General features: G+C 50.7%; 1 pseudogene; it reads left to right on the forward strand.

Annotated features, from left to right (window-relative positions):
- Positions 1-725: 725 nt before the first annotated feature.
- LOC130344246 (U2 spliceosomal RNA) lies at positions 726-859 on the forward strand (annotated as a pseudogene).
- The last annotated feature ends 9,615 nt before the right edge of the window (positions 860-10,474 follow it).

A 10,474-nucleotide genomic window follows, 5' to 3' on the forward strand; every position in this document is an offset into this window, starting at 1 on the left:
TTTTCATGATATAAAAAGTGACCAAAAATGCACTATTTTGGACTTTTGAATCTTTTTTGCGCGTACGCCATTGACCGTGTGGTTTAATTAATGATATATTTTTATAATTCGAACATTTCCGCATATATGTTACCATATATACCATATATGTTTATTTTTATTTACACTGTGTTTTTATTTTATGGGAAAAGGGGGGTGATTCAAACTTTTAATAGGGGAGGGGTTAAATGATCTTTATTCACTTTTTTTTCCACTTTTTTTTTTTTTGCAGTGTTATAGCTCCCATATAACATATAACACTGTACACACTGGTCTATTACATTGATCACTGGTTTCTCATAGGAAACCAGTGATCGATGATTCTGCCGCTTGACTGCTCATGCCTGGATCTCAGGCATTGAGCAGTCATTCGGCGATCGGACAGCGAGGAGGCAGGCAGGGACCATCCTGCTGTCCTGTAAGCTGTTCGGGATGCCGCGATTTCGTCGCAGCTATCCCGAACAGCCCACTGAGCTAACCGGCATACTTTCACTTTCACTTTAGACACGGCGTTCAACTTTGAACGCCGCGTCTAAAGGGTTAATAGCGCACGGCACCGCGATCAATGCCGCGCGCTATTAGCCACGGGTCCCGGCCTCTAACGCCATGTGTCCTTAAGGGGTTAATATAAAATAAAACCTTAATGTGTAAATTAAATTTAACAAGAAACTCAACAAAATATTTACATCGCTTCTCGGCCTTTTGGCTAACATCAAGTGTAGTATCTGTTCTTATCAGTTTCATGCCAGTGGGGAGGCACGCTGGCATGGGTCTGGTGGGGATGGGTGCTGCATGGAGGGGGCAGGTGTACCAAGGCTTTTCGGGGCTGGTTCTGAGGAATCAGCTTGACGGTTGCCCCGATGTTTCCTCCGAGTCTCGCCATGAGGCTGAGAGGGTCTAGAGCCGAGGTACTTTTGTTTGGTGACCCCGAGGTTCCGAAACTCACTGGGAGAATTGGCTCACTGAGTGGAAGCACGGGCACCCTAATCTCTTCACCTTGTGGCACTCACCTCTTGATTTATGGCCTTCTGGCTAGGATCAGAGAAATTTTTATAGATTCGGCCGGATGTCCGGGCAGTATATCTGCACACATTCACTTATTTATTTTTGTCTCACTGTGTCACTTTTTGTGTGTTGTGTGTCCACAGGACTTGTCAGGATGCGGTAGCCCTTCTGGGTGTCCCTCCTGGCGGTCTAGGGGAGGTGTGTGTGGCCATTAGGTTCCGCACCTCCCTGCAAACACCACAGGTACTCCTGCTTTGGCAGGGTACCTACCATTATCGGCTCTGTGGGCAGATACCTTGGCTAAGGCCAAGGGGGATGCCAGGAGCATATGCTGTCCCTTAGTAGCTTCGGCGAAAAGGGACATTGAACCTGGAACCTCGCAGGTACCTTTTGGTCCGGAGGCAAAGGGTAAGGTTTGTTGGGGGGCCTCTCTCCTATCGGAGAAGGGCTTGCGATAGACTGCATCCTCTGTGCACGCTTTTTTGGTGTAACACATTTGCACTTTTTCTTGCACTTTGGGTGATTCGAGAGCACGTTCCTCGGCTCTTAAAAAAAAAAATAGCTGTCTGCAGATGGGTCCTCTTTCTGGACACACTACCTGTGAAGGTGGTGTGATGAGCTGATTTACATATTTTTGTAACCAGGAGCCCGCGGAGTTCCATATGGCCTACTTGAATCTCCGTTTTACACCAGAAGTGGTGTCCTCTCCCTGAGGAAAGTGCTGACCCCGTTTGTGATGTGCGTCACGTGATAGCGGCATCCCGGATATTAGGCTGGGCGCTGCTGTCAGCGGGCAGAGCGCCAGTAGCCAGAACTTACCTGGCAGGGGAGATACCATGATCACCAAGGCGATCTGAAGAACTCCCAGCATTGTGGTAGAGAATTTGCATAGTACGATTGCAGTACTTTTCGTTATTAGAACCGCAATTCTCGAGAGCATACCACTTGAAGATCATCTCCTGCCTGACTCGGAACATCTGAAGAAGGAGAAGATCTTGAAGTCTGCAGCTCCGGAAGAAGCCGACGAAGAACTTGGAAGAAGGGAATCAGTGGTGAATTCCGGAACTCCGGCGAAGACGAAGGCGTCGCAGAATCTTTTCGAAGAAACTTGCTGCCTCTGGAGAAGATTTGCATAGCTCCTCCCACATGGACCATATCTGAATAGCTCCTCCCACCCGGGAAAGAGGACTTTGCGAAGACTCTCCACAAGCAAGGAAGCGGAAAAGAGCCTGCTGGAAGAAGCCATGGCCTCAACCAGCAAGTCAACCCAGGAGGCTGCAGGGCAAGGCCTGGAGGTCCAGCCCCAACCACAGCGAGCTTCGAACTCCACCACAGCAAGGCAGAAGGGCGGCAGAATCCCCAACCTAGAAGCTCCAGCCTTGGAGCCCTGGATGACGCAGACTGTTGCCTTGAAGCTGAAGCCTGTGGAAGGAAGGGTGCCGGACATGTCCTACGACGTGTTCTGCAAGAAGATGCTGGCGGATCAAGGCTTCTCCTCGGCTGACACCCTCGGAATTGCAACATTCATGTCTGGAATCTTCCACATCACCTTTGCCACCATTGGAACCTGTAGAAGATACTGGGAGGCAGTAAAAGTGGCGAGTCCCGAATCCCCTTTCTCTCGCTTTGTGGGCAACTGCCCTATTCAAAGAGAGGAGAGGCGGGTGACGGTCTCAATGCGGAACCACAGACCACAGAAAAGGATCTCGACCTTCCTGAAGCGCTTCTGCACTGTGGTGAGGGAGCCCACCCGCATCCTGAACTCTCTCGGATACTGGACCTGCAAGTGGTCTGTGGTCGTCAGATTGAACAAGAACCTTGCCTCTCCAGATGGACTACAGCACCTGCCACCGACATTCTCCTTGGGCAACTCCAAAGGACTTATCTTCTACCCGGACATGCCGCAGACCTGCAGGAGATGTGGCAAGATGGGCCACGAGGGCAAGGACTGTAAGGAAGATGCCTGCAGGTTTTGCCGAGTGACAGGTCATACGACCAAGGATTGCCCCAAGAGCAAGACCTGCAACCTCTGCGGACTGGTGGCCCACAACTACAAGGACTGCCCCCAGAGGGAGAGAACATTGGCATCTGTGGCAGCGAAAGCACCGAAGCCAGCCCCAGCTCCGAAGCCAGCAGCACAGACGACCAAGCCAACCAAGGAGGGTAAGAAGGTGAAAGCCACCACCTCTGCCCCATCCCGTCCCTCCCCCTCCCGCCCCGTGTCTCCCGCCCCGTCCCTCCCCTGCCCCTCCCGCCCCATCCCGGACCACAACTACCCCGTCCTCCCCTGCCCGGACCACCCCTGCCCCATCCTCCCCTGCCTGGCCACCGTCTCCCGCCCCCTGCCCCACCCAGCCTCCTTTCTCTCCTGGCCCAGCAGCACCTAACCCCCCTTCAGCTGCTGGTGCCCACTCTTTGGAGGATTTTCCTGTGCTTCCTCCCCAGGTACCACACAGAGGAAGAGGAAAGGAAGGGACAATGCATCATCTGAGTCCTTCAAGAGAAAGATCATTGAGAACTGCGAGAACCCTCAAGCTTCAGATGAAGAGGAGGAGATGGAGCAGGCCTGCGAGAGCCTTCAAGCTTCAGATGGAGAGGAGGAGATGGAGCAGGCCCAAGTGGAGCAGGTCCAAGCGGAGCAGGTCCAAGCACAGTCTATGGAGGAGCTGCTGCAGGACCCAGAGGTCAAGGAAATCTTGGACACACCGGCCAATACGGTCTACGACGTGTTCTTGGAAGGGCGCTATGAGAAGCCACAGGAGCTGACAGGCACCAGAGAAGAGGACCCGCCCGACCGGAGTGGTAACTAGTATCTGAACTAACCTCTCTTTTTATTCCCATGGTTGATCTTAACATCTTTAGCATTAATGTGGGGAGTATTAGAGATAGGTTTAGATTTCGGACTGTTCTTATGTTCTTAGATTCTCAGAGGTGTGATCTTTGTCTTTGCTTTGTCTTCTTCTAGGTCTCACAACCATCTGGCCAGGTGGTGGTCTCACGGCCCTTCCTACTGGTCTGGTGGGGTTGACTGTAGGTCTGCAGGGGGTGGCCATCCTGATCAGGGGAGGTAACTTTGCACTTGATTCCGTCCGGTAGCTCGTCTGTGGCAGACTTCTTGTTGCAGACGGTTCCTGGGCGGGGGAGCCTGTGCGGCTCATCAACGTGTATGCCTCCCCTGATAAGGGTGTCCAACTGGAGGTTCTCCAGGCTTTGCGGGCTCAGCTCGCTACCACTAGGGCAGTAGTGTTGGGTGGTGACTTCAACTGCACCATTGAGGTGGACGGGCGCAGTTCTGGCATAACTGCCATTCTGGACGTGACATCTAAGCTACTGATCGAAATGGTGACAGAGGCATCCTTTCAGGACGTTGTTGGGTCCATCGGGAACGGCTCCATAAACTATACGTGAAGCCGTCCCGATGGCTTGCTCCGTTCTCGGATAGACTTCATCTTCACTTTGAGAGCAGTCAGAAAGGTGTCGTACTCTATGGTCCCCTGCTTCTTCTCTGACCACAGCGCCATTCGATTTCGGGGGACTCTGGGCCATGGATTCCCACCTGACCCAGGCTCCTGGAAGTTGAATTGTGCCCTGTTGGAGCAGAGGGAGGTCATGGAGGAACTTAGGGATGCGTACCTTGTATGGCGTAATGACAAATGTCTGTTTAACTGCATCAGCGATTGGTGGAAATATGTTAAAGTCGAGTTTCGTTGTTTCTTTAAGGCAAAAGGCAGACAACAGGCGTGTGCGAAGAAGTGGGACTTCAGGAAGCTGCAGCATGAGCTGCGGTCACTGCAAGACCTGCTCCAGTGCGGCTGGGATGTCAGGGAGGAGCAGGAGGAGACCAAAAAGAGCTTGAAAAGGCACTTTGAGGAGGAATCCAAGCTAATCGTCTTTCGTTCCAAGGTGGAGAACCTGGAGAAGGGTGAGAAGTGTAACTCTTTCTTTTTCAGGAAGCTCCATGCTGGCCACACGCCCCTGACTGAGCTGCGAGATGAGACCGGACACATGAGGAGGGGCAAGGAGGAGGTGATGGGGGTCATCTCAAACTTCTACAGCAACCTCTACGCCCCCAGTCATCCGACCCCGAAGCCGCCGAAAGGTTCCTGTCAGGTATCACTAACGTTGTTGATCCCGCAGGTGCGGTGGCTATGGACGATCCCTTGACGGCGGGGGAGCTGTTCTCTGCCGCTAAATCCTTTAAGCCCGACAGGACCCCGGGCAGTGACGGTCTACTGGCCGAGCTCTATGTAGTGCTGGGTGACCTGATCTGTCCAGACCTGTTGGAGGTGTATGAGGAGATGGTGGTGGGGGGCAGAATGCCTCCGTCGTTGAGGGAAGGGATGATCACGATCTTGTATAAGAGGAAGGGGGAGAGATGTGACCTAAAAAACTGGCGTCCCATCTCTCTCTTGAACGTGGACTACAAGATCCTCGCCAAGGTGCTGGCCAACAGGCTGAAATCTGTCATCGGGCAGATCATCCATCCAGACAAGACCTGCGTCATTCCTGGTCGCAGGATTGCTGACAGCCTTGCCCTTGTGAGAGACACGGTCTATTACATCCAGGACCGTCGCACCGCCCTGGTCAGTTTGGATCAGGAGAAGGCGTTTGACCGTGTCTCCCACGCATTCATGGGTAGGGCTTTGCGCAGGCTAGGTCTGGGGAAGATGTTTTGCTCTTTTGTTAACGTCATGTACTTTGATATTTACAGCATAGTGTTGGTGAACGGCTGGAAGACTAACCCCTTTTCTATCTTTTCAGGGGTTAGGCTGCCCTCTTTCACCTCTTCTTTTTGTTTGTGTTATAGAGCTCTTCGCTGAGACTATCCGGCAGAATGGAGAGATCAGAGGGATCACCGCACCAGGACCAGATCGCTACGAGGTCAAGTGCTCGCTCTACATGGACGACGTGACTATCTTCTGCGCTGATCAGCGTTCAGTGACTGCACTCGTCCAGACCTGCGAGGACTTCGGCAGAGCTTCGGGGGTCAAAAGTCAACTGCGGGAAGTCGGAAGCTATGCTCTTCGGGGAATGGCACCTGGCTTCTTCCGCCCCCTTCCCCTTAACAGTTAAACCAGACTTCATTCAAATCCTTGGAGTCTGGTTCGGGAAGGAAGGAGCGGCCCTTAAGTCTTGGCAAGACTGACTAGGAAACATGAACGCTAAGATCGGACTGTGGAGCTCCAGAAAGCTCTCGATTGAGGGCAAAACACTTGTCTTGCAGAGTGAAGTCTTGCCTGTGCTCCAATATACCGCACAGGCCTGGCCTCCCCATACCACCGTTTGTAAGACCATCACCCGGAGAGTGTTTCGCTTCATCTGGGGCAAAATGGAAAGAGTCAAGCGGACTGTGATGTATAAGGAGCCCCGCAAGGGTGGGAAGGGCACGCCCGATATCCCCACTCTGCTGGGGGCCTCCTTTGCATGTGTCAGCGTGCAGCGAACTCTTGTTGAAGACTGGCTCAGTGGGCAGGTTCATGTCTCGCTTGTTTCTCATGCCCCTCTGGAGACAGCTGGGCTGGGACAAGTGGGACAGCTCCATCCCTTACAACTTGAACACTCCCTGGTTCTAAGGGGATGTTGTCCAGTTCGTGAGGGAGCACCAGCTGGAATGACTGAAACCTGACCTATGGAAGCCGAAGACAATCTACAAGCTCATCCGAGCTAAGGACTTGTTAGAGACTATTCCGGGGCACCCCGGCAGAGGCAGTTTGGACAAATGTGGCCTCAAAGCGGCTTACCAATGGACACAAGGACTTGTTGTGGATGGCCATCAAGGGAGGATTGTCCCTCAGGTCTTTCATGCATGCCCGCGACCTGTGTAGAACCCGGTACTGCCCCCAGTGCCCCTACAAGGAAGAAACATCTTTGCATGTGTATTGGCAGTGCCCCTTTGCACAGGGTCTGTTGGATGCCCAGGAACATGAACTCAGAGACTCTGTACCCAGGAACTGCCTATCGTACCTTTCGGTGCTTTACGGTCTGTTCACTGGGACCCACAAAGTGGAGGCCATCCAGGAGGCCTGGCGCCTTATGAACTATTTTAACCTCTTCAGGACGCAGGGCGTATGGATACGCCCTGCATTCCGAGTCCTTAAGGACGCAGGGCGTATCCATACGCCCGTGGGAATTCCGGTCCCCACCGCTAGCCGGTTGGGGACCAGAGCCGGATGCCTGCTGAAATCGTTCAGCAGGCATCGCGGCATATCGCCCAGGGGGGTCATTATGCCCCCCCATGTCAGCGATGGCCGCAGATCGCTGGACAATTCAGTCCAGCGATCTGCGGCGATTCCGGGTCAATCGGGTCTCCAGTGACCCGGAATTACTGGCCTCACCCATAGCCAGCATGGGTGAGGTGGCACTGGTGCCACCTCACGATCGCCCTGATCAATCAGGGCACCTGCTGCGTGTGTCACTCCCGCAACCCGCTCCGCCCCTCTTCCGGAGGACGTGAGCGGGTGCGGGACGTGGACCCCGGCAGCTGGGGACCCCGATCCCCAGCGTCCCTGTTGGGATCGGGGCCCCAGGAGCGGCGGCGGCGAGGGACTGACCTGCAGCGTAGATCGTTGGTGGTGAGTGACAGCCTCCTGCTGTTGCTTAGCAACAGCTCCCAGCATGCAAAAAGGGCATGCTGGGAGCTGTAGTTATGCAACAGCAGGAGGCAGACCACCACAACTCCCAGCATTCCCTTATGGGCATGCTGGGACTTATAGTTTTGCAACAGCTGGAGGCACATTTTTTCTATGGAAAAGTGTACCTTCAGCTGTTGTATAACTACAACTCCCAGCTTGCACAAACAGCTAAAGTGCATGCTGGGAGTTGTAGTGGTGCATCTGCTGGTTGCATAACTACAACTCCCAGCATGCCCGTTGGCTGTCGGTGACTGCTGAGAGTTGTAGTTTTGCAACAGCTGAAGGCACACTGGTTGTGAAACTCAGTTTTTTTTTACCTAACTCAGTGTTTCACGACCGGTGTGCCTCCAGCTGTTGCAAACTACAACTCCCAGCAGTCACCGTACACCATGCACCGTACATGCTGGGAGTTGTAGTTTTGCAACAGCTGGAGGCACACTGGTTGTGAAACACTGAGTTAGGTCACAAACTCAGTGATACATAACCAGTGTGCCTACAGCTGTTGCAAAACTAAAACTCTCAGTATGTACAGTCTGTCAGCGCATGCTGGGAGTTGTAGTTTTGCAACAGCTGGATGTCCCCCCCCCCCCCAATGTGAATGTACAGGGTACACTCACATGGGCGGAGGTTTACAATAAGTATCCGGCTGCAAGTTTGAGCTGCGGCAAATTTTTTGCCGCAGCTCAAACTGCCAGCGAGAAACTACTGTGAACCCCCGCCCATGTGACTGTACCCTAAAAACACTACACTACACTAACACAAAATAAAATAAAAACTAAAAAACACTACATAAACACATACTCCTACACTCCCCCCTCCCCAATAAAAATGAAAAATGTCTGGTACGCCCCGGTTTCCAAAACGGAGCCTCCAGCTGTTGCAAAACAACAACTCCCAGTATTGCCGGACAGCCATTGACTGTCCAAGCATGCTGGGAGTTTTACAACAGCTGGAGGCACCCTGTTTGGGAATCACTGGCTTAGAATACCCCTATGTCCACCCCTGTGCAATCCCTAATTTAGGCCTCAAATGCGCATGGCGCTCTCACTTTGGAGCCCTGTCGTATTTAAGGCAACAGTTTAGGGTCACATATGGGGTATCGCCGTACTCGGGAGAAATTGTGTTACAAATTTTGAGGGGTATTTTCTGCTTTTACCCTTTTTAAAAATGTAAAATTGTTGGGAAAACAAGCATTTTAGGTAAAGAAAAATTTATTTTTTATTTTTACATATGCAAAAGTTGTGAAACACCTGTGGGGTATAAAGGTTCACGTAACCCCTTGTTACATTCACAGAGGGGTCTAGTTTCCAAAATAGTATGCCTTGTGTTTTTTTTTTTGCTGTCCTGGCACCATAGGGGCTTCCTAAATGTGACATGCCCCCCCGAGCAAAATTTGGTCTCAAAAAGCCAAATATGACTCCTTCTCTTCTGAGCATTGTAGTTCGCCCGTAGTGCACTTCAGGCCAACTTATGGGGTACCTCCATACTCAGAAGAGATGGGGTTACAAATTTCGGGGGGGGGGGGGGGTATTTTCTGCTATTAACCCTTGCAAAAATGTGAAATTTGGGGGGGAAACACATTTTTGTGAAATTTTTTTATTTCTTTTTTTACATATGCAAAAGTCGTGAAACACCTGTGGGGTATTAAGGCTCACTTTATTCCTTGTTACATTCCTCAAGGGGTCTAGTTTCCAAAATGGTATGCCATGTGTTTTTTTGTTTCTGTTCTGGCACTATAGGGGCTTCCTAAATGCAACATGCCCCCCAAAAACCATTTCAGAAAAACGTACTCTCCAAAATCCCCTTGTCGCTCCTTCTCTTCTGAGCCCTCTACTGCGCCCGCCGAACACTTTACATAGACATATGAGGTATGTGCTTACTCGAGAGAAATTGGGCTACAAATATAAGTATACATTTTCTCCTTTTACCCCTTGTAAAAATGCAAAAATTGGGTCTACAAGAACATGTAAAAACTGTAAAAAATGAAGATTGTGAATTTTCTCCTTCACTTTGCTGCTATTCCTGTGAAACAAGGGTTAAAACGCTGACTGAATGTCATTTTGAATACTTTGGGGGGTCTAGTTTTTATAATGGGGTCATTTATGGGGTATTTCTAAGATGAAGACCCTTCAAATCCCTGAAAAATAGTGAGTTTGGAAATTTTGTGAAAAATTGAAAAATTGCTGCTGAACTTTGAAGCCCTCTGGTGTCTTCCAAAAGTAAAAACACGTCAATTTTATGATGCAAACCTAAAGTAGACATATTGTATATGTGAATAATAAAAAAAATTATTTGGAATATCCCTTTTCCTTACAAGCAGAGAGCTTCAAAGTTAGAAAAATGCTAAATGTTCAAATTTTTCATCAAATTTTGGGATTTTTCACCAAGAAAGGATGAAAGTTACCACAAAATTTTACCACTATGTTAAAGTAGAATATGTCACGAAAAAACAGTCTCGGAATCAGAATGATAACTAAAAGCATTCCAGAGTTATTAATGTTTAAAGTGACAGTGGTCAGAATTGCAAAAAACTGCCGAGTCCTTGAGGTGAAAAAGGGCTAAGTCCTTAAGGGGTTAAGGACGCAGTGTGGCTTGCCAGGAACCGCCTTGTGATCAACAGGGAGAACATGTCCATCCAGGACTGCCACAGGTTCATCAAGAGCCTGCTTAAAGACTATTCCATCTTGGACAGCCCGGCCGTCGATGAGGAAGAAGAGGAGTGAAGACCACTCTCCTTCTCCCATGTCTCCTTGAAGATACAGCCCAGCAGTTTGGCCCTGTGATCCGCCCCCCCCCAC

The sequence above is a fragment of the Hyla sarda genome, chromosome 1 (genome assembly GCF_029499605.1).
Source record: "Hyla sarda isolate aHylSar1 chromosome 1, aHylSar1.hap1, whole genome shotgun sequence".
Classification (NCBI taxonomy): Eukaryota; Metazoa; Chordata; class Amphibia; order Anura; family Hylidae; genus Hyla; species Hyla sarda.